Raw genomic sequence first — 24,913 nt, forward strand, 5'->3', positions numbered from 1 at the left:
GTTCTCGACAACTCGGCCTCTGATTGGCCGTGCCGGCTGTGCAGGGAATGCTGGTAGGTGTAGTTTTCCGTCACAAGGCTTCCGGTAGGCCGCGTTGATTGCCCAGAGCATGCCGGGAAATGTAGTTCTGGGACTCCGGACTTCCGGGAGGCCATGTTGAGCGCCCAGAGCATACCGGGAAATGCAGTTCTCGGGGACTAGGGCTGGGGCTAGGGTTAGAGTTTAGGGTGAGGGTTGGGGTTAGGGTTAGGGGTTAGGGTTAGGGCTAGTGAATGCTGGTTCTCTGTGTTTGCAGATGACGGTGAGCGTGTTTAAACTAATTCCAGTTGAAGAAGTTTCAGTTACTTGCTTGGTGACGTTATCCGTTCAACATTAAAAGCTGCAGCAAAAGCAAAAGGGGAGTTTTGCTTCTAGAAACACCACAGGTCTCTTGTCTGCTCTCGGAATGTTTTTGAGATAAACCAGATCTTAAAAAAAAAGGAAAAAAAAAAACCACAGCTGCTTCTTTTGCTCTCTTCCTACTTCCTTGCGCTTTGCCCCTCCCCTTTCCCAGGTGATTGGGTTTGGGTGCTGGGCGGGGCTGAATGCTATATGAGCCCCAGGCATGCTATCAGAGAGCTCCTTCTGCTTGGGCTGCTCTTTGGGGTAAGTGCTTTGGTTTTCCTTCAGTCAGTTGCAGGGTTCTCTAGGCAGACTGGAGCCTATGGATTTCTGGATTTTAAGTGCTTGGAATTCACTCAGTAGCGGGATGTTTAGTAGGGGCTGCTGGCTCACTGTTTTTTTGGGATGGTGGGATACTCTTCTGTTTTTGAGCTATATTTTAATCTCTAGATGTATAAACCCACTTGTGTAACTCTCCAGAGGACTAAAACCAGCTTGATTGAATGCTACATATGGCTTGGCAGCGTAGATGCAGCATTACCAAGAGACTGAGCAGAGTTGTATCAGAGTCACCTCTTTCATCTGCAAAGGGTAAGTTTGATTACCCCTGCCGAGGCTTGTGTGTGTGCATGTCTTTTTGGCATTTGTGGAGCTCGGTTGTTTTTCTTTGTGTGTGTGCATGTTCTTTTTTTTTTATTTTTTGAGGGTCAAACAGTGTGTTTGCTGAGTGTGGTTAGAATGAGGAGGTGGGGAGCTGCTCAGGACTGGAAGGTTTGGTTTCTAGGAGTATGCGGCATCCTTCCTGTGCGACGTGACTAATTGTTGGGCTGGAACGTTCCAGCTTTCGTGTGTCTTAAGCAATGTAGCTTGTGTAGTGTGTGTTGTGTGGCCTGGGCAGAGTTTGCTGTGGTGCAGTGGGCGAAGAATCTCAGTTAGAGCTGGTGAGCAGCTGAAGTACCAGAGCTGGGAAGAGAGGGGTCTTGGAGCAGGTACGCTGTGGCTGTGAGGTGCCTCAGAGTGTGCTTTTCTGTCTTTTGTTTTGTTTTGTTTTGTTTTGTTGTTTTTTTTGCAGGTGCTTTGTGCGGTCGTGGACAGGAAAGGGAAATCCTCGTGTCGCGGAGCAGTGAGGGAGGGTGAGTGTTGTCAGCCTGGTCATCCCTTACCTGAAGCGAAGGGAAGACACTCAGGTGTTTCCCTCAGAGGGTCCGAGGTGAGTCTGTCTGGGATAGAGGAGCAGCGTGGCAGGTGGGCGCTTGCAAGCACAGTGGTTCTTTTGTCCTTTTGTGTTCCCCGGTGGTGTGGATGATGCTGGCCGCTCCTTTCAAGCTTGGACCTAATTTGCAGGTCCAGAGGCAAGTGGAGTGCTGTTTTGAAAGGATAAAAGTAAAGCTGGGGTCGCTTATGTTGTTGAGGGATGGGTGCTACTGCTGGCAGCTGAATGTTTATCTTCTGCCTGTGTTTTTCTTTTGTTCAGGCTGAAATGCAGTGTGCAGTGCAGGATGTGTCAACCAGCTGCCTCTGCAGTGACTCTGGTGCGTGATGAGCAGAGGTAGCTGTTAATTTTGGGGGTGTGGTTGTCACTGAAGTTATTTTCCTACATCCAATAGCGTAAAATTCCAGTTTGCCTTTTAGAGGTGCTATAAGTGGGTAAAGAGAAGAGATGGAAGCATGTGCCACGTGGGGCAGGCAAGCGGCTGAGGTACAGGAGGGGATGAGAGTATGTGATTTTTTTCCTGGGGGTGGAATGGAATTGATTGTTTTGGTGTATAGTCTGTTTTGCTCCTAGATCTTTCATTCATTGTAAATAAAAGTTTGAGCCAGTTCCAGTTAGGAATGTTCTAGTTACGACCCAGCAAGTATTGTCCTTTTAATGTTAAAAAAAAGTGCGGCAAAAGCATGGGTGCAGATCTGTTTCAGGTCTTGTGCATCATATTCGGTTGGAGATCGCGTCTGTTTCCATCCTCACTCTTGCAGAAGTCATCTGGGCCGCATCAGGAGCTCTTGCTTGGGAATTGATTTCCTAAGTGTCTTCTTAGGGGGTTTTCAGTCCCCATCCTTCTGGTCTCTTGTCTTGAAGGCAGGCTTTTTAGGCCTCCGTCATCCCAGTTCTGGCAGTTGCTTCCAGTTGCATGTTGTGACATTTGAGTCTCTCCTGGGGTCTGGTGCAGAGCACCTGTTCTGACGTGCTGTTGCTGTAGGGCTTTCTTTTTGGGGGTCACTTTTTCTTGTGCCTTGTGTTGTGTGTTTTGTTTGTAGTGTTTGTGGCGTGCCTGTGTGTGTGTACGTGTTTGGTCTGGAGCTGTCCTGCCTGGCAGTTAGTGATGACAGGTAACGTGGCAGTGCATGGGTGTACTAATACATTGTCTGGACTGTTTTGGTAAAGATATCCAGTCTGCCTCTGGGCACGTACTGAAGGGCAGCTGGCACAGTCCTCTCTGTGGTGTTTGGCAGACTGGAGGGGGGAGAGTTGAGCTGCTTGCGAGCAACTGCTCGCATAGCACTTGAACGGTGTGCTTGAGGAGGTCTGTCAAATCTTGAAAGCTTACAGATATGGGGTTTTGAATTTTTTATTTTTATTTCTTTCCCGTCCCCAGTAGAGCGTAAACCTTTGGAGGAAGCTGTCACAGGAAAGAGCTCCTTCTGGAACTGTTCAGCACTCGGGAGGCAACTGGGTGACTGGCTTGATCTACTTCTGAGGTGCTGAGGCAAGGAGGCTGCTGTTTTGAAACGATAGTATTGTAAATGGGGTCCCTTTTGTGTTGTTGAGGGATGGGTGCTAATGCTGGCAGCTGAATGATTGATTCTCTTGTGCCTGTTTTCATTTGTTAAAGCTGAAACACAGTGTACGACACGGGACTTGACGACCAGAGCTGCTTTTGGCAAGGTGAGTGATGAACAGATATAGAAGGTAATTTAGGGGTGCAGTTGTCACTGCAGTTACTGAACTACACAAAGTACAGTAAAAATCCTGTTTATATTTCAGGGGTGTTGTAGCTGGCCTAAGAGAGCAGATGGAAGCATCTGCCTCGAGGGGAGGGGAGGGCAGGGCACGGAGGTAAGGCAGCAGATGAGAGTAACTGTCCCAGCTGTGCTGTGGCTTTGGATGCTGCTTCAGCCTATGCTTTTCTTTTTGTTTCACATTTGTCTCACACAGGCTGAGTGGGGCCAAGCTGCACTCTGAAGAGCAGCACGAGAAGGGCGGGCTGGTTGTGAGCTGGATCGGAGCAGAACTGCCAAGTAGCACGAGGTGAGTGCGAAGGGTATCCATCTTGCTTTACAGGTGCCATGGCAGGCTCTCTAGAGAAGTGGTTGAGGATTGGAGAAGAGGTTGCAGATGATCAAGGAGCGACACGTGCAGGGATGGCTTGAAAAGGGTATGGCTGCTTTCTCTTCTGTTTATCAGGTGTCCCAGGCAATGTGGGCTGTGGTGTTAGTCTTTAGAATCGGAACAAAGCAGGTGCTGAAATGCTGCGTCTGTTTGTTTTTTTGCGTTGGGGTTGCACCTTGGTGAGTGTAGGGATGGGTTTTAAGTGGGTGCAGCGGAGGGCCTGGCCCCAGTGTCCTGTAGTGTGTTTTGACCCATCAGCATAGCCTTTTGGTTCTCAGGTAGTGTCGCGTTAAAGGGGTGTAGCTGATTAACCGTTACGGGCCCGGTTGGATTCAGAGTACTGAACCAGTCGGACATTCACCAAAACTGGGGGTCCGTTCGGACATTCACCAAAAACGTAATAACCGCCTGGGGGTCCGCTCAGACATTCACCAAAAACGTATTAACCACCTGGGGGTCCGTTCAGACATTCACCAACAATGCATTAACCGTCTGGGGGTCTGGTTAGATTCAGAACACTGAACTATCACGGATAACCACCCTCACCCTAGTTGCATTAATGAGAGCTATCACAATGCAATCAAGTATGGTTTATTACAGCAACAGGTAATCAGGTTCTTTTGGATTGCCGGTGATAGTGACTATCTGCAAAAGCAAGCTAGTATGCATGAAATACACAGGTGTTATAGGTGTTACAGGTGTTATACAGGTGTTACAGGTGCGCAGCCTAGAAATAAACGCGTTAAAAGGATCAAAGACTCTATAGAGATTTATAAGCAAATATTCAGATCTCACCCAAAGGCGTCCCAATGGGGGGGCAAGAGAGGCTCAGCCCGTCGACTGATCCCAGGAGTCAGGAGGTCCTAAGGATGTTGTATGTCCTCGGGATGGTATCTCCCCTGACGATGGTATCTTCCCTAACATCCCCTCTCTCTTGGGCCAATTTATATTATTTTCTATCTTTTAGGTGGAGCTTGAGTGGCTCTAGTCAAGCATATCTTAGTTATGATTGGTGTAAAGTTTTCCCGTCTCCGTTTAAAGTAATAGGCTCCGAGAAATTCAGAGCGCATGCTCAGTGAGGGGTGGTCGCACCTTGGAGGCGGGTAGCTTTTGGGATGGAGGTGTGTTTTGGTATTATAATGATATTATAATGAGCAAAAAGTACACTAGGGTACAGCATTTGTCAAAACATGACAGGTCTTTGGCTTAGGGTGGCAAAAAGTGCAGCTTTGTGCACAAGAACAATCGAGGCCCCACCTGATTACAGAGCCTAGCCGTGGTGTCTCCACTCCACTCTACGCTCCGTGGTGTTCCTTAGAGCTAGCACACCAAGTTTCCCCAGCGCGATAGCATCTAAGGTTGGGAGCCTAGGGAATGCTCAGATAATGCAGTTATGCCCTACCCTGAAAGCCTCTTCAATGCTGTACCTTTTCCTTAAAAGTATGAATGTTAGTTTTATTTTCCTAGTTACTTCAGGCATTTACACCACAGGTAGCTTACTGAAGTAAGTGATTTTTCCTGCAAGTGGAATGGATTTTTTTTTTTTTTTTTTTGGTGTGCAATCAGTTCTGTGTTGCCTTCAGGGGGCAGTGGCGACCTGGTTCAGGAACGGCACGGCGACCAACCCCAGGCCGCTCGGTCCATCGGCTCGCAGACACCAATGTGGTGGATGGCAAATGGCATTTATTGTCGAGTCACATGGGCTTATATACCCGAGGCCCATAGCGTCACTTCCGCTTGCTTACATCACAGACCACACGCTACTGTCCATCAAGGGAGGGGCTCCACCTTTCCGTACATCGTGACATCTTCCGGCCGCCAGACCCTAACTACCCACATTTCCCCCCTCCCTATGCACAACCAAATTAGCTAAAATATAACAATCTTAAGATGTAGACATCATAACTTAACTAAAAAACATAAGGCACAATAACCAGGAGAAAACTAAGAGGTAACTGGTAACGCTGAGTAAATGCACTCTTAAAGTAGTTGTTGGTGTTCTACCAACATAATGTTAACTTTCTCTAACCAACTTTTAACAAACAACACAAGCATATTTAGTATACAAGGTCCAAAGATAAGATCACACAAACGCATTGTAGCCCCCCACCCACGGAGGCCGCTTCGCTGGTGTCTGGATTCTGCCAGTGTGGAACTCTCAGGCTTAGACAGGACGCTTGCTGACTTATTGTCTTCTCATGTCGCCGGGGTATACAGATTACGGGGGTGCCCGATGATCCGTTCCTGTGAACAGAAACTCAGTTTTCATTAGTTTTGTTCTGAAGTTGGGGCGTCGGCTGTTTGGAGCTTCTCTGGCTGCACGAGTTGCCATACCTTCGTGGGCCCTCAGGCCCTGGACTTGCGCCTGGGGGGTGATCACTGTTGGGTCCGTACCCATTAGCCGCTGCAGGCTAGAGCCATGCAGTGTGTGATCCGTCCCAGTTACTTGGGCCAGTTGTCTCATACAGTTGTCCCCCCATTCTCGTTTAAAAATGATCATCCCACCCCCGTCAAAGATCAGTCTACAAGTTTGTGTTATATCAAACGGGAGCATGTCGTCTCCCCTGAAAACACCATCTATGAGGGTGGAGACCATTGCAGAATGAAGCCCTTTATCCACAATGGCTTTAACAATCGCTTGTACATCCTTAGGGTTTGTTGGTGAGTGAACCCTCTGCCCCCCGTCTGTCACCCAGACCAGGAACGCTAGCATGGCCGATAGAGCCAAGATGGTGCACGCAATCTTAATTTTCCTCCAATCTGTGAGAGGAATTTCTCTGCCTCGCGGTGCAGCTTTATTTCGGATGGGGATATTTTGGCTATCTGTCCCCATTTCCTCCTCCGAATTTGAATCGGTATGTGATCCGGAGTCAGAGCTTGACTGACTGCTCACCTCCGAGTTCCGGTACCCTCCCATCGAGTTCCGGCCCCGCCCCCCACCCCTGCGGGCGGGCCGCTCTCTGCCTCGTGGCTCGCCCCGCCGCCATCTCAGCGAGGCGTTTGCGCCACAGGAGCGTTTTCTCGGATGGCCGTTCCGATCGGCTCTCTGCCCCTCTCTCACGCTTCTACCTCCTCCCTGGTCGTCCCCGCAACCGTTCTCTTTCTCGCATTTCCACGTGTTAGTAAAACCTAACATTTCATCCCCGTTCCCGCCGGAGGCTTCTTCACCCAACTCTTCGTCTTCTAGTTCAGCACCGTACTGGGGCGCACATGGCCGTGGTCTCTCCCAGATTTCCCCAGGCTCTGGTTCCCCACCGGCACACCTGGCTTCCTCAGCCGAGCCACCCCACAGCTTCCACAACTTTGATACGACCTTCACAAGGGTTTCCATCTTCCTTGTTGGTCCGGGAGCGTCCTCCCCGCCGGGCTGGTCCCGCCGCTCCGGCCGCCATTCACCCGAATCCAGTTTTCCCGGGTTTCGGCACCACTTGTTGCCTTCAGGGGGCAGTGGCGACCTGGTTCAGGAACGGCATGGTGACCAACCCCAGGCCGCTCGGTCCATCGGCTCACAGACACCAATGTGGTGGATGGCAAATGGCATTTATTGTCGAGTCACATGGGCTTATATACCCGAGGCCCATAGCGTCACTTCCGCTTGCTTACATCACAGACCACACGCTACTGTCCATCAAGGGAGGGGCTCCACCTTTCCGTACATTGCGACATCTTCCGGCCGCCAGACCCTAACTACCCACAGTCCTGCTCCTAGATTTTTCTTTTTATGTAAATAAAAGATCGAGCTAATTCCAGATGGAAAAAAAAATCAGTTACTTTCTTGGTCAGTTTGTCCTTTTAATATTCAAAGCTGCAGCAAAAGCATGGGGATTTTTGTTTCTAGAAACACCCTAGCTCTCCTGTCTGCACTCTGCATGCTGTTGAGCTAAGCCATATAAATGAATAAAGAAACCACAGCTACTGCTCCTTTCTGATTTTTTTTTTTTTTTTTTTTTTGTGCTTTCCCCCTTGCACTTTCCCAGGTGATTGGCTTCAGGTTCCAGGTGGGACCTAGTGGTAACTGAGTTGCAGGTATTCCATGACAGAGCTCATTCTGCCTGGGCTGCTTTTTGGGGTAAGCGCTTTGTTTTTCCTTCAGTCAGTTGCAGGGTTCTTTAGGTGGGTCAGAGTCTATGGACTGATGCGTTTTCCAGTAGAAACCGGTACGCATATCTTTTTGAGTTGGTAACTGGTAGGATCTGTCACTGTAAAGCAATCTAGTAGTAGGTGCCTGTATTGCACGCAGCTCTTCCTCAGGTGAGTAGTTGTTATGGCAGTTTTACGGATGGTATGGTGATGTTACTTTGTGTGTTTGCTTTGTGGTTCTGGGTCCCTTCTGATTTTTGCCGAATTACGGGGCTTTCTGTGAGTCTTTGCCTGTATGTCAAATATTATCAAAGTTACAACCTTGCTGTTAAAGTGATGGAGCAGGGTTTAGTTGAAATGTATCATGGAAGCTCCCTGTGTGAGCATGTGTCTGAAAATGGCAGTAGTGGGCACGTAAGGGGTAGTCTGTTTCAAGTTTAGGGACAGTTTGTTATATTTCTGGAGCTTTTGCCTGTGTGTTTTCTGTCTGTCGAGTCTTTAGACCATAAAGCCTTCTAGGCTTTATGTCCTTGAATTTACGTATTAGAAGTACGTTTATGAGGGGTTGCCAGGTACGTTGTTTTTGGGAAACCGTGGGGTATGGTTCCTTGAGTGCATAAGTGCAGTAGTGCCAAGAGAGTGAGCAGGGCCACCTTCTTCATCTCTGCAGAATAAGTCTGTTCGGGCACACTTCTCAGGTAAATGTAGTGAGCAGATGAGGTAAAGGAGCTGGGAACAGAGAGGTATTGCACCGTAGCATGTTGCATCAGTAGTAGTCAGCGTTGCGGAGGAGGTGGGTGTCGGGGCTGGCATGCTTGTGAATTCTGGTTCTCTCTATTTGCAAGTGATGATGAACCTGTTTGACGTAATTCCATTTGAAAAAGTTCCAGTTACTGGCCTGGTCGTGTCGTCCTTTCAATGTTAAAAGCTGCAGCAAAAGCATGGGGATTGTTGCTTCTAGAAACACCACAGGTCACCTGTCTGCTCTCTGCATGTTTTTCAAGTAAAGCAGATCTTAAAAAAAAACAAAAAAAAACAAACCAAAACAAACAAACAAACAAACAAAGAAAATAATAAAAAACAGCTGCTGCTGCTGCTCCTGCTTTCTTTCTACTTCCTTGTGCTTTGCCCCTCCCCTTTTCCAGGTGATTGGGTTTGGGTGCTGGGCGGGGCTGAATGCTATATGAGCCCCAGGCATGCTATCAGAGAGCTCCTTCTGCCTGGGCTGCTCCTTGGGGTAAGTGCTTTGTTTTTCCTTTAGTCAGTTGCAGGGTTCTCTAGGCAGGCTGGAGTTTATAGATTTCTAGAATTTTTAAGTGCTTGGAATTCACTTAGGAGAGGGATGTTTAATAGAGGTTTCTGGCTCACTGTTTTTTGGGATGGTGGGATACTCTTCTGTTTTTGAGCTATATTTTAATCTCTAAATGTATAAACCAGCAGTAGGTAAACATTAGGAGGAACCGGTCAAAGGTAACAGCGCTTTCTGGAACCGTCAAGTTCTTGTTCGGCAACGTAGTGACTGGTTTGATCTACTTCACAGATGGAGAGGCAAGTGGACTGCTCTCTTTGAAATAATAAAATTGAAAACATAAAGTTTGTCAAAGATGGCAGTGCATGTTTGCAGTCTGTTTATTGCTTTTGCCAGTGGTAGATAACATTTATAAGGAATCGGTGAAAGGAAAGAGCGCCTTCTGGAACTGTGAAGCTCTGTGTTGGCAACTCGGTGACTGGCTGGACCTACTGTCCATCTCCAGAGGGAAGCGGACTGCTATTTTGAAATTAAAAAATACTAATAAAAAAAAATATAAAAATATGGTGCTGCTCTATGGCGCCCGGAGGACTGCCACTCTGCATGGCAGTTAAAAAGAATGTGGTTTGGAGATGGAGAGCCACAGAGATGAAGCAGCTGGGAAGAGAGACACAAGTATTGCAGTAGGTAGGCTGTGGTTATGAGGTGCCTCAGGATGTGCTTTTTTTCTTGTTTCCGCCCTTCCCTCGTGCAGCCTTGGAGAGATGAAGTCCCCATGGTGTGGAGTGGTGCAAAAAGGTAAGAGGGTTGTCGGCCCGGTCAGTTTCCTTCACCAATGCTAAGGCAAGTCTTTGAAGAGAAACAGCCTGGTTGCTTGTGCTGCCCCCTGTTGAACTAAGCCAGACCAAAAACAGGGCTGCTGTTCCTCCTGCTCTCTTTGCCTCTTCTCATCTTGCAGAGGAATGGTCCAGCAATTCGGGTTAATAGGGGACAAGAGAACAAAGGGGTTTCAGAATAACTGCTAACTGTTATGACTATTGCATGGGGCACTATGCAAGTCTCTGACATCCAGCCAAGATGGACAAAGGAGAAGGACAAGGGAAAAGCCTGGGAGGAAGACTATGAGCCTTCAGTACGAGAGACCCGCAGAGGGACCACCAGAGACTGATAACACATGCGCCAGTGGGCGGGTTCGGATTCCAGGAACTAGTTATAATAACCCTGCCTTTTCTAGACGTAGTAATGAATATGTATTAGCCCAGGAGCATAAAACCCAGCCGCCTGCTGTGACTTGTGTGCGTCTCGGTGGAGCAGAGACTCCCGGCGCACCCAGTGCTGTTTGCTTACCTCTATTCATTTAATAAATTGTAAACTTTGATTGTAATCCTATTTGGGACTTAGTCATTTATTACAACAGACAACCTTGTAAAATGCAGACAACCAGAATCCTTACAACAATTAAGTGGAAATCACGGTGTAAGAAACATTACCACCTCAAAGAGTAAAAGCCTCAAAAGAAATGTGACTTGTAACAGGCCAGCAGCTGTGTGTTTTCGGTGAAGCACCAGGTAGAGTATAAACCTGGATTGCACAGTTAATGGGGAAACGGGAGGGTCCTGGTCCTTGGGAGGGAAAAAAAAAAGTATATAAACTGTGTATGGAATCGGTAGGTGCCCTCCTGCTTGCGGGACACCCGCCATTGTAATCTCAAATACAAATGCTACTGTACTGAGATCCTCTCCTGAGCCTATGTTATTTCCCAAAGATTGATTCGCGGTTTTAAGGTTTCAGGGATAGGGCCCTAGGGTTGGGTTTCAGGGTAAGCGTTCTCAGGGTTTATGTTTAGGATTTTAAGGTTTTTAGTTTTAGGGTTGGAGTTTTAACGGTTAGGATTTTAGGGATTTGAGGGTTAGGGTTTTAAGGGTTTCAGGGTTAGCGTGTCAGGGTTTTGGAGTTTTTTGGGTTGTAGTGTTGATAGTTTTTTTAGGGTTAGGTTCTTAGGGTTTTATTTTTGGTCAGTTATTTACGGTTAGGGTTTTAAGATCTTATTATTATTATTTTTTTTTTTTCAGGTTAGGTTCTCCTGGGTTAGGGTTTTGAGCATCTTAATATTTTGGGTTGGGTTTGGGATTTGAGCGTCTTAATTTTGTGGGCTTGGGCGCTGTGAGCTCCTTAAGTGTTTGGGTTAGGGCTTTTAGGCATAGGTCTTCAGGGGTTTAGTTTGGGTTAGGTCTGTAGGGGTTTCGAGGATTTTTAGGGTTAGGGCTTGCGGCTTTTTTGTGTAAGGGCGGTAAGGGCTAGGGTTCCAGGGAGTGCTGTTAAATGGAGTTCTCGACAACTCGGCCTCTGATTGGCCGTGCCGGCTGTGCAGGGAATGCTGGTAGGTGTAGTTTTCCGTCACAAGGCTTCCGGTAGGCCGCGTTGATTGCCCAGAGCATGCCGGGAAATGTAGTTCTGGGACTCCGGACTTCCGGGAGGCCATGTTGAGCGCCCAGAGCATACCGGGAAATGCAGTTCTCGGGGACTAGGGCTGGGGCTAGGGTTAGAGTTTAGGGTGAGGGTTGGGGTTAGGGTTAGGGGTTAGGGTTAGGGCTAGTGAATGCTGGTTCTCTGTGTTTGCAGATGACGGTGAGCGTGTTTAAACTAATTCCAGTTGAAGAAGTTTCAGTTACTTGCTTGGTGACGTTATCCGTTCAACATTAAAAGCTGCAGCAAAAGCAAAAGGGGAGTTTTGCTTCTAGAAACACCACAGGTCTCTTGTCTGCTCTCGGAATGTTTTTGAGATAAACCAGATCTTAAAAAAAAAGGAAAAAAAAAAACCACAGCTGCTTCTTTTGCTCTCTTCCTACTTCCTTGCGCTTTGCCCCTCCCCTTTCCCAGGTGATTGGGTTTGGGTGCTGGGCGGGGCTGAATGCTATATGAGCCCCAGGCATGCTATCAGAGAGCTCCTTCTGCTTGGGCTGCTCTTTGGGGTAAGTGCTTTGGTTTTCCTTCAGTCAGTTGCAGGGTTCTCTAGGCAGACTGGAGCCTATGGATTTCTGGATTTTAAGTGCTTGGAATTCACTCAGTAGCGGGATGTTTAGTAGGGGCTGCTGGCTCACTGTTTTTTTGGGATGGTGGGATACTCTTCTGTTTTTGAGCTATATTTTAATCTCTAGATGTATAAACCCACTTGTGTAACTCTCCAGAGGACTAAAACCAGCTTGATTGAATGCTACATATGGCTTGGCAGCGTAGATGCAGCATTACCAAGAGACTGAGCAGAGTTGTATCAGAGTCACCTCTTTCATCTGCAAAGGGTAAGTTTGATTACCCCTGCCGAGGCTTGTGTGTGTGCATGTCTTTTTGGCATTTGTGGAGCTCGGTTGTTTTTCTTTGTGTGTGTGCATGTTCTTTTTTTTTTATTTTTTGAGGGTCAAACAGTGTGTTTGCTGAGTGTGGTTAGAATGAGGAGGTGGGGAGCTGCTCAGGACTGGAAGGTTTGGTTTCTAGGAGTATGCGGCATCCTTCCTGTGCGACGTGACTAATTGTTGGGCTGGAACGTTCCAGCTTTCGTGTGTCTTAAGCAATGTAGCTTGTGTAGTGTGTGTTGTGTGGCCTGGGCAGAGTTTGCTGTGGTGCAGTGGGCGAAGAATCTCAGTTAGAGCTGGTGAGCAGCTGAAGTACCAGAGCTGGGAAGAGAGGGGTCTTGGAGCAGGTACGCTGTGGCTGTGAGGTGCCTCAGAGTGTGCTTTTCTGTCTTTTGTTTTGTTTTGTTTTGTTTTGTTGTTTTTTTTGCAGGTGCTTTGTGCGGTCGTGGACAGGAAAGGGAAATCCTCGTGTCGCGGAGCAGTGAGGGAGGGTGAGTGTTGTCAGCCTGGTCATCCCTTACCTGAAGCGAAGGGAAGACACTCAGGTGTTTCCCTCAGAGGGTCCGAGGTGAGTCTGTCTGGGATAGAGGAGCAGCGTGGCAGGTGGGCGCTTGCAAGCACAGTGGTTCTTTTGTCCTTTTGTGTTCCCCGGTGGTGTGGATGATGCTGGCCGCTCCTTTCAAGCTTGGACCTAATTTGCAGGTCCAGAGGCAAGTGGAGTGCTGTTTTGAAAGGATAAAAGTAAAGCTGGGGTCGCTTATGTTGTTGAGGGATGGGTGCTACTGCTGGCAGCTGAATGTTTATCTTCTGCCTGTGTTTTTCTTTTGTTCAGGCTGAAATGCAGTGTGCAGTGCAGGATGTGTCAACCAGCTGCCTCTGCAGTGACTCTGGTGCGTGATGAGCAGAGGTAGCTGTTAATTTTGGGGGTGTGGTTGTCACTGAAGTTATTTTCCTACATCCAATAGCGTAAAATTCCAGTTTGCCTTTTAGAGGTGCTATAAGTGGGTAAAGAGAAGAGATGGAAGCATGTGCCACGTGGGGCAGGCAAGCGGCTGAGGTACAGGAGGGGATGAGAGTATGTGATTTTTTTCCTGGGGGTGGAATGGAATTGATTGTTTTGGTGTATAGTCTGTTTTGCTCCTAGATCTTTCATTCATTGTAAATAAAAGTTTGAGCCAGTTCCAGTTAGGAATGTTCTAGTTACGACCCAGCAAGTATTGTCCTTTTAATGTTAAAAAAAAGTGCGGCAAAAGCATGGGTGCAGATCTGTTTCAGGTCTTGTGCATCATATTCGGTTGGAGATCGCGTCTGTTTCCATCCTCACTCTTGCAGAAGTCATCTGGGCCGCATCAGGAGCTCTTGCTTGGGAATTGATTTCCTAAGTGTCTTCTTAGGGGGTTTTCAGTCCCCATCCTTCTGGTCTCTTGTCTTGAAGGCAGGCTTTTTAGGCCTCCGTCATCCCAGTTCTGGCAGTTGCTTCCAGTTGCATGTTGTGACATTTGAGTCTCTCCTGGGGTCTGGTGCAGAGCACCTGTTCTGACGTGCTGTTGCTGTAGGGCTTTCTTTTTGGGGGTCACTTTTTCTTGTGCCTTGTGTTGTGTGTTTTGTTTGTAGTGTTTGTGGCGTGCCTGTGTGTGTGTACGTGTTTGGTCTGGAGCTGTCCTGCCTGGCAGTTAGTGATGACAGGTAACGTGGCAGTGCATGGGTGTACTAATACATTGTCTGGACTGTTTTGGTAAAGATATCCAGTCTGCCTCTGGGCACGTACTGAAGGGCAGCTGGCACAGTCCTCTCTGTGGTGTTTGGCAGACTGGAGGGGGGAGAGTTGAGCTGCTTGCGAGCAACTGCTCGCATAGCACTTGAACGGTGTGCTTGAGGAGGTCTGTCAAATCTTGAAAGCTTACAGATATGGGGTTTTGAATTTTTTATTTTTATTTCTTTCCCGTCCCCAGTAGAGCGTAAACCTTTGGAGGAAGCTGTCACAGGAAAGAGCTCCTTCTGGAACTGTTCAGCACTCGGGAGGCAACTGGGTGACTGGCTTGATCTACTTCTGAGGTGCTGAGGCAAGGAGGCTGCTGTTTTGAAACGATAGTATTGTAAATGGGGTCCCTTTTGTGTTGTTGAGGGATGGGTGCTAATGCTGGCAGCTGAATGATTGATTCTCTTGTGCCTGTTTTCATTTGTTAAAGCTGAAACACAGTGTACGACACGGGACTTGACGACCAGAGCTGCTTTTGGCAAGGTGAGTGATGAACAGATATAGAAGGTAATTTAGGGGTGCAGTTGTCACTGCAGTTACTGAACTACACAAAGTACAGTAAAAATCCTGTTTATATTTCAGGGGTGTTGTAGCTGGCCTAAGAGAGCAGATGGAAGCATCTGCCTCGAGGGGAGGGGAGGGCAGGGCACGGAGGTAAGGCAGCAGATGAGAGTAACTGTCCCAGCTGTGCTGTGGCTTTGGATGCTGCTTCAGCCTATGCTTTTCTTTTTGTTTCACATTTGTCTCACACAGGCTGAGTGGGGCCAAGCTGCACTCTGAAGAGCAGCACGAGAAGGGCGGGCTGGTTGTGAGCTGGATCGGAGCAGAACTGCCAAGTAGCACGAGGTGAGTGCGAAGGGTATCCATCTTGCTTTACAGGTGCCATGGCAGGCTCTCTAGAGAAGTGGTTGAGGATTGGAGAAGAGGTTGCAGATGATCAAGGAGCGACACGTGCAGGGATGGCTTGAAAAGGGTATGGCTGCTTTCTCTTCTGTTTATCAGGTGTCCCAGGCAATGTGGGCTGTGGTGTTAGTCTTTAGAATCGGAACAAAGCAGGTGCTGAAATGCTGCGTCTGTTTGTTTTTTTGCGTTGGGGTTGCACCTTGGTGAGTGTAGGGATGGGTTTTAAGTGGGTGCAGCGGAGGGCCTGGCCCCAGTGTCCTGTAGTGTGTTTTGACCCATCAGCATAGCCTTTTGGTTCTCAGGTAGTGTCGCGTTAAAGGGGTGTAGCTGATTAACCGTTACGGGCCCGGTTGGATTCAGAGTACTGAACCAGTCGGACATTCACCAAAACTGGGGGTCCGTTCGGACATTCACCAAAAACGTAATAACCGCCTGGGGGTCCGCTCAGACATTCACCAAAAACGTATTAACCACCTGGGGGTCCGTTCAGACATTCACCAACAATGCATTAACCGTCTGGGGGTCTGGTTAGATTCAGAACACTGAACTATCACGGATAACCACCCTCACCCTAGTTGCATTAATGAGAGCTATCACAATGCAATCAAGTATGGTTTATTACAGCAACAGGTAATCAGGTTCTTTTGGATTGCCGGTGATAGTGACTATCTGCAAAAGCAAGCTAGTATGCATGAAATACACAGGTGTTATAGGTGTTACAGGTGTTATACAGGTGTTACAGGTGCGCAGCCTAGAAATAAACGCGTTAAAAGGATCAAAGACTCTATAGAGATTTATAAGCAAATATTCAGATCTCACCCAAAGGCGTCCCAATGGGGGGGCAAGAGAGGCTCAGCCCGTCGACTGATCCCAGGAGTCAGGAGGTCCTAAGGATGTTGTATGTCCTCGGGATGGTATCTCCCCTGACGATGGTATCTTCCCTAACATCCCCTCTCTCTTGGGCCAATTTATATTATTTTCTATCTTTTAGGTGGAGCTTGAGTGGCTCTAGTCAAGCATATCTTAGTTATGATTGGTGTAAAGTTTTCCCGTCTCCGTTTAAAGTAATAGGCTCCGAGAAATTCAGAGCGCATGCTCAGTGAGGGGTGGTCGCACCTTGGAGGCGGGTAGCTTTTGGGATGGAGGTGTGTTTTGGTATTATAATGATATTATAATGAGCAAAAAGTACACTAGGGTACAGCATTTGTCAAAACATGACAGGTCTTTGGCTTAGGGTGGCAAAAAGTGCAGCTTTGTGCACAAGAACAATCGAGGCCCCACCTGATTACAGAGCCTAGCCGTGGTGTCTCCACTCCACTCTACGCTCCGTGGTGTTCCTTAGAGCTAGCACACCAAGTTTCCCCAGCGCGATAGCATCTAAGGTTGGGAGCCTAGGGAATGCTCAGATAATGCAGTTATGCCCTACCCTGAAAGCCTCTTCAATGCTGTACCTTTTCCTTAAAAGTATGAATGTTAGTTTTATTTTCCTAATTTTCCTAGTTACTTCAGGCATTTACACCACAGGTAGCTTACTGAAGTAAGTGATTTTTCCTGCAAGTGGAATGGATTTTTTTTTTTTTTTTTTTGGTGTGCAATCAGTTCTGTGTTGCCTTCAGGGGGCAGTGGCGACCTGGTTCAGGAACGGCACGGCGACCAACCCCAGGCCGCTCGGTCCATCGGCTCGCAGACACCAATGTGGTGGATGGCAAATGGCATTTATTGTCGAGTCACATGGGCTTATATACCCGAGGCCCATAGCGTCACTTCCGCTTGCTTACATCACAGACCACACGCTACTGTCCATCAAGGGAGGGGCTCCACCTTTCCGTACATCGTGACATCTTCCGGCCGCCAGACCCTAACTACCCACATTTCCCCCCTCCCTATGCACAACCAAATTAGCTAAAATATAACAATCTTAAGATGTAGACATCATAACTTAACTAAAAAACATAAGGCACAATAACCAGGAGAAAACTAAGAGGTAACTGGTAACGCTGAGTAAATGCACTCTTAAAGTAGTTGTTGGTGTTCTACCAACATAATGTTAACTTTCTCTAACCAACTTTTAACAAACAACACAAGCATATTTAGTATACAAGGTCCAAAGATAAGATCACACAAACGCATTGTAGCCCCCCACCCACGGAGGCCGCTTCGCTGGTGTCTGGATTCTGCCAGTGTGGAACTCTCAGGCTTAGACAGGACGCTTGCTGACTTATTGTCTTCTCATGTCGCCGGGGTATACAGATTACGGGGGTGCCCGATGATCCGTTCCTGTGAACAGAAACTCAGTTTTCATTAGTTTTGTTCTGAAGTTGGGGCGTCGGCTGTTTGGAGCTTCTCTGGCTGCACGAGTTGCCATACCTTCGTGGGCCCTCAGGCCCTGGACTTGCGCCTGGGGGGTGATCACTGTTGGGTCCGTACCCATTAGCCGCTGCAGGCTAGAGCCATGCAGTGTGTGATCCGTCCCAGTTACTTGGGCCAGTTGTCTCATACAGTTGTCCCCCCATTCTCGTTTAAAAATGATCATCCCACCCCCGTCAAAGATCAGTCTACAAGTTTGTGTTATATCAAACGGGAGCATGTCGTCTCCCCTGAAAACACCATCTATGAGGGTGGAGACCATTGCAGAATGAAGCCCTTTATCCACAATGGCTTTAACAATCGCTTGTACATCCTTAGGGTTTGTTGGTGAGTGAACCCTCTGCCCCCCGTCTGTCACCCAGACCAGGAACGCTAGCATGGCCGATAGAGCCAAGATGGTGCACGCAATCTTAATTTTCCTCCAATCTGTGAGAGGAATTTCTCTGCCTCGCGGTGCAGCTTTATTTCGGATGGGGATATTTTGGCTATCTGTCCCCATTTCCTCCTCCGAATTTGAATCGGTATGTGATCCGGAGTCAGAGCTTGACTGACTGCTCACCTCCGAGTTCCGGTACCCTCCCATCGAGTTCCGGCCCCGCCCCCCACCCCTGCGGGCGGGCCGCTCTCTGCCTCGTGGCTCGCCCCGCCGCCATCTCAGCGAGGCGTTTGCGCCACAGGAGCGTTTTCTCGGATGGCCGTTCCGATCGGCTCTCTGCCCCTCTCTCACGCTTCTACCTCCTCCCTGGTCGTCCCCGCAACCGTTCTCTTTCTCGCATTTCCACGTGTTAGTAAAACCTAACATTTCATCCCCGTTCCCGCCGGAGGCTTCTTCACCCAACTCTTCGTCTTCTAGTTCAGCACCGTACTGGGGCGCACATGGCCGTGGTCTCTCCCAGATTTCCCCAGGCTCTGGTTCCCCACCGGCACACCTGGCTTCCTCAGCCGAGCCACCCCACAGCTTCCACAACTTTGATACGACCTTCACAAGGGTTTCCATCTTCCTTGTTGGTCCGGGAGCGTCCTCCCCGCCGGGCTGGTCCCGCCGCTCCGGCCGCCATTCACCCGAATCCAGTTTTCCCGGGTTTCGGCACCACTTGTTGCCTTCAGGGGGCAGTGGCGACCTGGTTCAGGAACGGCATGGTGACCAACCCCAGGCCGCTCGGTCCATCGGCTCACAGACACCAATGTGGTGGATGGCAAATGGCATTTATTGTCGAGTCACATGGGCTTATATACCCGAGGCCCATAGCGTCACTTCCGCTTGCTTACATCACAGACCACACGCTACTGTCCATCAAGGGAGGGGCTCCACCTTTCCGTACATTGCGACATCTTCCGGCCGCCAGACCCTAACTACCCACAGTCCTGCTCCTAGATTTTTCTTTTTATGTAAATAAAAGATCGAGCTAATTCCAGATGGAAAAAAAAATCAGTTACTTTCTTGGTCAGTTTGTCCTTTTAATATTCAAAGCTGCAGCAAAAGCATGGGGATTTTTGTTTCTAGAAACACCCTAGCTCTCCTGTCTGCACTCTGCATGCTGTTGAGCTAAGCCATATAAATGAATAAAGAAACCACAGCTACTGCTCCTTTCTGATTTTTTTTTTTTTTTTTTTTTTGTGCTTTCCCCCTTGCACTTTCCCAGGTGATTGGCTTCAGGTTCCAGGTGGGACCTAGTGGTAACTGAGTTGCAGGTATTCCATGACAGAGCTCATTCTGCCTGGGCTGCTTTTTGGGGTAAGCGCTTTGTTTTTCCTTCAGTCAGTTGCAGGGTTCTTTAGGTGGGTCAGAGTCTATGGACTGATGCGTTTTCCAGTAGAAACCGGTACGCATATCTTTTTGAGTTGGTAACTGGTAGGATCTGTCACTGTAAAGCAATCTAGTAGTAGGTGCCTGTATTGCACGCAGCTCTTCCTCAGGTGAGTAGTTGTTATGGCAGTTTTACGGATGGTATGGTGATGTTACTTTGTGTGTTTGCTTTGTGGTTCTGGGTCCCTTCTGATTTTTGCCGAATTACGGGGCTTTCTGTGAGTCTTTGCCTGTATGTCAAATATTATCAAAGTTACAACCTTGCTGTTAAAGTGATGGAGCAGGGTTTAGTTGAAATGTATCATGGAAGCTCCCTGTGTGAGCATGTGTCTGAAAATGGCAGTAGTGGGCACGTAAGGGGTAGTCTGTTTCAAGTTTAGGGACAGTTTGTTATATTTCTGGAGCTTTTGCCTGTGTGTTTTCTGTCTGTCGAGTCTTTAGACCATAAAGCCTTCTAGGCTTTATGTCCTTGAATTTACGTATTAGAAGTACGTTTATGAGGGGTTGCCAGGTACGTTGTTTTTGGGAAACCGTGGGGTATGGTTCCTTGAGTGCATAAGTGCAGTAGTGCCAAGAGAGTGAGCAGGGCCACCTTCTTCATCTCTGCAGAATAAGTCTGTTCGGGCACACTTCTCAGGTAAATGTAGTGAGCAGATGAGGTAAAGGAGCTGGGAACAGAGAGGTATTGCACCGTAGCATGTTGCATCAGTAGTAGTCAGCGTTGCGGAGGAGGTGGGTGTCGGGGCTGGCATGCTTGTGAATTCTGGTTCTCTCTATTTGCAAGTGATGATGAACCTGTTTGACGTAATTCCATTTGAAAAAGTTCCAGTTACTGGCCTGGTCGTGTCGTCCTTTCAATGTTAAAAGCTGCAGCAAAAGCATGGGGATTGTTGCTTCTAGAAACACCACAGGTCACCTGTCTGCTCTCTGCATGTTTTTCAAGTAAAGCAGATCTTAAAAAAAAACAAAAAAAAAACAAACCAAAACAAACAAACAAACAAACAAAGAAAATAATAAAAAACAGCTGCTGCTGCTGCTCCTGCTTTCTTTCTACTTCCTTGTGCTTTGCCCCTCCCCTTTTCCAGGTGATTGGGTTTGGGTGCTGGGCGGGGCTGAATGCTATATGAGCCCCAGGCATGCTATCAGAGAGCTCCTTCTGCCTGGGCTGCTCCTTGGGGTAAGTGCTTTGTTTTTCCTTTAGTCAGTTGCAGGGTTCTCTAGGCAGGCTGGAGTTTATAGATTTCTAGAATTTTTAAGTGCTTGGAATTCACTTAGGAGAGGGATGTTTAATAGAGGTTTCTGGCTCACTGTTTTTTGGGATGGTGGGATACTCTTCTGTTTTTGAGCTATATTTTAATCTCTAAATGTATAAACCAGCAGTAGGTAAACATTAGGAGGAACCGGTCAAAGGTAACAGCGCTTTCTGGAACCGTCAAGTTCTTGTTCGGCAACGTAGTGACTGGTTTGATCTACTTCACAGATGGAGAGGCAAGTGGACTGCTCTCTTTGAAATAATAAAATTGAAAACATAAAGTTTGTCAAAGATGGCAGTGCATGTTTGCAGTCTGTTTATTGCTTTTGCCAGTGGTAGATAACATTTATAAGGAATCGGTGAAAGGAAAGAGCGCCTTCTGGAACTGTGAAGCTCTGTGTTGGCAACTCGGTGACTGGCTGGACCTACTGTCCATCTCCAGAGGGAAGCGGACTGCTATTTTGAAATTAAAAAATACTAATAAAAAAAAAAATAAAAATATGGTGCTGCTCTATGGCGCCCGGAGGACTGCCACTCTGCATGGCAGTTAAAAAGAATGTGGTTTGGAGATGGAGAGCCACAGAGATGAAGCAGCTGGGAAGAGAGACACAAGTATTGCAGTAGGTAGGCTGTGGTTATGAGGTGCCTCAGGATGTGCTTTTTTTCTTGTTTCCGCCCTTCCCTCGTGCAGCCTTGGAGAGATGAAGTCCCCATGGTGTGGAGTGGTGCAAAAAGGTAAGAGGGTTGTCGGCCCGGTCAGTTTCCTTCACCAATGCTAAGGCAAGTCTTTGAAGAGAAACAGCCTGGTTGCTTGTGCTGCCCCCTGTTGAACTAAGCCAGACCAAAAACAGGGCTGCTGTTCCTCCTGCTCTCTTTGCCTCTTCTCATCTTGCAGAGGAATGGTCCAGCAATTCGGGTTAATAGGGGACAAGAGAACAAAGGGGTTTCAGAATAACTGCTAACTGTTATGACTATTGCATGGGGCACTATGCAAGTCTCTGACATCCAGCCAAGATGGACAAAGGAGAAGGACAAGGGAAAAGCCTGGGAGGAAGACTATGAGCCTTCAGTACGAGAGACCCGCAGAGGGACCACCAGAGACTGATAACACATGCGCCAGTGGGCGGGTTCGGATTCCAGGAACTAGTTATAATAACCCTGCCTTTTCTAGACGTAGTAATGAATATGTATTAGCCCAGGAGCATAAAACCCAGCCGCCTGCTGTGACTTGTGTGCGTCTCGGTGGAGCAGAGACTCCCGGCGCACCCAGTGCTGTTTGCTTACCTCTATTCATTTAATAAATTGTAAACTTTGATTGTAATCCTATTTGGGACTTAGTCATTTATTACAACAGACAACCTTGTAAAATGCAGACAACCAGAATCCTTACAACAATTAAGTGGAAATCACGGTGTAAGAAACATTACCACCTCAAAGAGTAAAAGCCTCAAAAGAAATGTGACTTGTAACAGGCCAGCAGCTGTGTGTTTTCGGTGAAGCACCAGGTAGAGTATAAACCTGGATTGCACAGTTAATGGGGAAACGGGAGGGTCCTGGTCCTTGGGAGGGAAAAAAAAAAGTATATAAACTGTGTATGGAATCGGTAGGTGCCCTCCTGCTTGCGGGACACCCGCCATTGTAATCTCAAATACAAATGCTACTGTACTGAGATCCTCTCCTGAGCCTATGTTATTTCCCAAAGATTGATTCGCGGTTTTAAGGTTTCAGGGATAGGGCCCTAGGGTTGGGTTTCAGGGTAAGCGTTCTCAGGGTTTATGTTTAGGATTTTAAGGTTTTTAGTTTTAGGGTTGGAGTTTTAACGGTTAGGATTTTAGGGATTTGAGGGTTAGGGTTTTAAGGGTTTCAGGGTTAGCGTGTCAGGGTTTTGGAGTTTTTTGGGTTGTAGTGTTGATAGTTTTTTTAGGGTTAGGTTCTTAGGGTTTTATTTTTGGTCAGTTATTTACGGTTAGGGTTTTAAGATCTTATTATTATTATTTTTTTTTTTTTCAGGTTAGGTTCTCCTGGGTTAGGGTTTTGAGCATCTTAATATTTTGGGTTGGGTTTGGGATTTGAGCGTCTTAATTTTGTGGGCTTGGGCGCTGTGAGCGTCTTAAGTGTTTGGGTTAGGGCTTTTAGGCATAGGTCTTCAGGGGTTTAGTTTGGGTTAGGTCTGTAGGGGTTTCGAGGATTTTTAGGGTTAGGGCTTGCGGCTTCTTTGTGTAAGGGCGGTAAGGGCTAGGGTTCCAGGGAGTGCTGTTAAATGGAGTTCTCGACAACTCGGCCTCTGATTGGCCGTGCCGGCTGTGCAGGGAATGCTGGTAGGTGTAGTTTTCCGTCACAAGGCTTCCGGTAGGCCGCGTTGATTGCCCAGAGCATGCCGGGAAATGTAGTTCTGGGACTCCGGACTTCCGGGAGGCCATGTTGAGCGCCCAGAGCATACCGGGAAATGTAGTTCTGGGACTCCGGACTTCCGGGAGGCCATGTTGGGCGCCCAGAGCATACCGGGAAATGTAGTTCTGGGACTCCGAACTTCCGGGAGGCCATGTTGAGCGCCCAGAGCATACCGGGAAATGCAGTTCTTGGGGACTAGGGCTGGGGCTAGGGTTAGAGTTTAGGGTGAGGGTTGGGGTTAGGGTTAGGGCTAGTGAATGCTGGTTCTCTGTGTTTGCAGATGACGGTGAGCGTGTTTAAACTAATTCCAGTTGAAGAAGTTTCAGTTACTTGCTTGGTGACATTATCAGTTCAACATTAAAAGCTGCAGCAAAAGCAAAAGGGGAGTTTTGCTTCTAGAAACACCCCAGTTCTCCTGTCTGCACTCTGCATGCTGTTGAGCTAAGCCTTATAAATAAGTAAATAAACCAGAGCTGCTGCTGCTCCTCTTTTTGCTTTTTTTGTGCTTTCCCCGCATGCGACCTCTGCCGCCCCCTGCTGGTGGAAAACGTGTACTGCAGGCGGCCGGGGGCCGCGCATGCGCGTTGCTTATTACGTCTTTTTTTTTTTTTGATGTGTAATTTCCTACGCTCCTAGATTTTTCTTCATATGTAAATGAAAGGTTCGTGCTAATTCCCGTTGAAAATATTTCATTTACTTTCTTGGTTGTATTGTCCTTTCTATGTTCAAAGCTGAGTCAAAAATACGGTAAATTTTGCTTCTAGAAACACCGCAGTTCTTTTGTCTGCACTCCGCATGCTGTAAACTAGGGATAGGTGACAAATAAATAAAAAAATAAATAAAAGAACACAGCTGCTGCTCCTGCTCTCTTTCTTGTTTTTTGCCCCCTCCTCTTTCCCAGGTGATTGGGTTTGGGTGCTGGGCGGGGCCAAATGTTATACGAGCCCTAGGCATTCTATCAGAGAGCTCCTTCTGCGTGGGCTGCTCTTTGGGGTCGGTGCTTTGTTTATTCTTCTGTTAGCTACATGCAGGGTTCTTTTCGTGGGTCAGAGTCTTGTACGATATTTTAGAGGAAACCAATCTAGTAGTACGTGCATTTATTGCAAGAAGCTCTTTGGAGGTGATTAATTGTTATAGCACTTTTATGGCTAGGATGTCAATGTTATTTTGTGTGTTTGCTTTGTTGTTCTATGTCCCTCATGATTTTTGCAGGGTTATAGGGCAGATGCCACCAGGTCTACCCCTTTTGTTGTTTTTGTTTTGTTTGATTTATTTTTCTTATTTTCTTTTTCGGAAGGGGGTTTGGGATTTGAGCGTCCTATTTTTTTGGGTTTGGGATTTGAGCATCTTAATTTTGTGGGTGTGGGATTTGAGCGTCTTAAGTGTTTGGGTTAGGGCTTTTAGGCATAGGTCTTCAGGGGTTTAGTGTGGTGGATAGTTTGGGTTAGGTCTGTTGGGGTTTCGAGGATTTTTAGGGTTAGGGCTTGCAGCTTCTTTGTGTAAGGGCGGTAAGGGCTAGGGTTCCAGGGAGTGCTGTTAAATGGAGTTCTCGACAACTCGGCCTCTGATTGGCCGTGCCGGCTGTGCAGGGAATGCTGGTAGGTGTAGTTTTCCGTCACAAGGCTTCCGGTAGGCCGCGTTGATTGCCCAGAGCATGCCGGGAAATGTAGTTCTGGGACTCCGGACTTCCGGGAGGCCATGTTGAGCGCCCAGAGCATACCGGGAAATGCAGTTCTCGGGGACTCCGAACTTCCGGGAGGCCATGTTGAGCGCCCAGAGCATACCGGGAAATGTAGTTCTGGGACTCCGAACTTCCGGGAGGCCATGTTGGGTGCCCAGAGCATACCGGGAAATGCAGTTCTCGGGGACTAGGGCTGGGGCTAGGGTTAGAGTTTAGGGTGAGGGTTGGGGTTAGGGTTAGAGGTTAGGGTTAGGGCTAGTGAATGCTGGTTCTCTGTGTTTGCAGATGACGGTGAGCGTGTTTAAACTAATTCCAGTTGAAGAAGTTTCAGTTACTTGCTTGGTGACGTTATCCGTTCAACATTA

The 24,913-nt window shown here is 47.8% G+C and overlaps 2 long non-coding RNA genes across 13 annotated transcripts; both read left to right on the forward strand.

The window, feature by feature from the left end:
- The first annotated feature begins 532 nt into the window (after positions 1-532).
- Positions 533-8,553, forward strand: LOC140003308 (uncharacterized). Of its 8 annotated transcripts, none has more exons than XR_011811722.1 (7): positions 533-645; positions 862-972; positions 1,454-1,514; positions 1,856-1,913; positions 2,976-3,086; positions 3,213-3,265; positions 3,662-8,553. It is a non-coding gene; the product is annotated as an uncharacterized lncRNA (long non-coding RNA). The 8 variants fall into 8 exon arrangements; XR_011811727.1 differs by lacking the exon at positions 533-645 and having other exon boundaries at positions 710-972; positions 3,662-3,755; positions 7,687-8,553; XR_011811726.1 differs by lacking the exon at positions 1,856-1,913 and having other exon boundaries at positions 534-645.
- Positions 8,554-11,569: 3,016 nt separating this feature from the next.
- LOC140003315 (uncharacterized) lies at positions 11,570-19,927 on the forward strand. 5 transcript variants are annotated; one of them, XR_011811750.1, is made up of 7 exons: positions 11,570-12,010; positions 12,227-12,337; positions 12,819-12,879; positions 13,221-13,278; positions 14,341-14,451; positions 14,578-14,630; positions 15,027-16,534. It is a non-coding gene; the product is annotated as an uncharacterized lncRNA (long non-coding RNA). The 5 variants fall into 5 exon arrangements; XR_011811749.1 differs by lacking the exon at positions 11,570-12,010 and adding an exon at positions 19,061-19,927 and having other exon boundaries at positions 12,074-12,337; positions 15,027-15,120; XR_011811752.1 differs by lacking the exon at positions 11,570-12,010 and having other exon boundaries at positions 12,076-12,337; positions 13,221-13,295.
- Positions 19,928-24,913: the final 4,986 nt, after the last annotated feature.

The sequence above is a fragment of the Anas platyrhynchos genome, chromosome 10, assembly GCF_047663525.1.
Source record: "Anas platyrhynchos isolate ZD024472 breed Pekin duck chromosome 10, IASCAAS_PekinDuck_T2T, whole genome shotgun sequence".
NCBI classification, from domain to species: domain Eukaryota; kingdom Metazoa; phylum Chordata; class Aves; order Anseriformes; family Anatidae; genus Anas; species Anas platyrhynchos.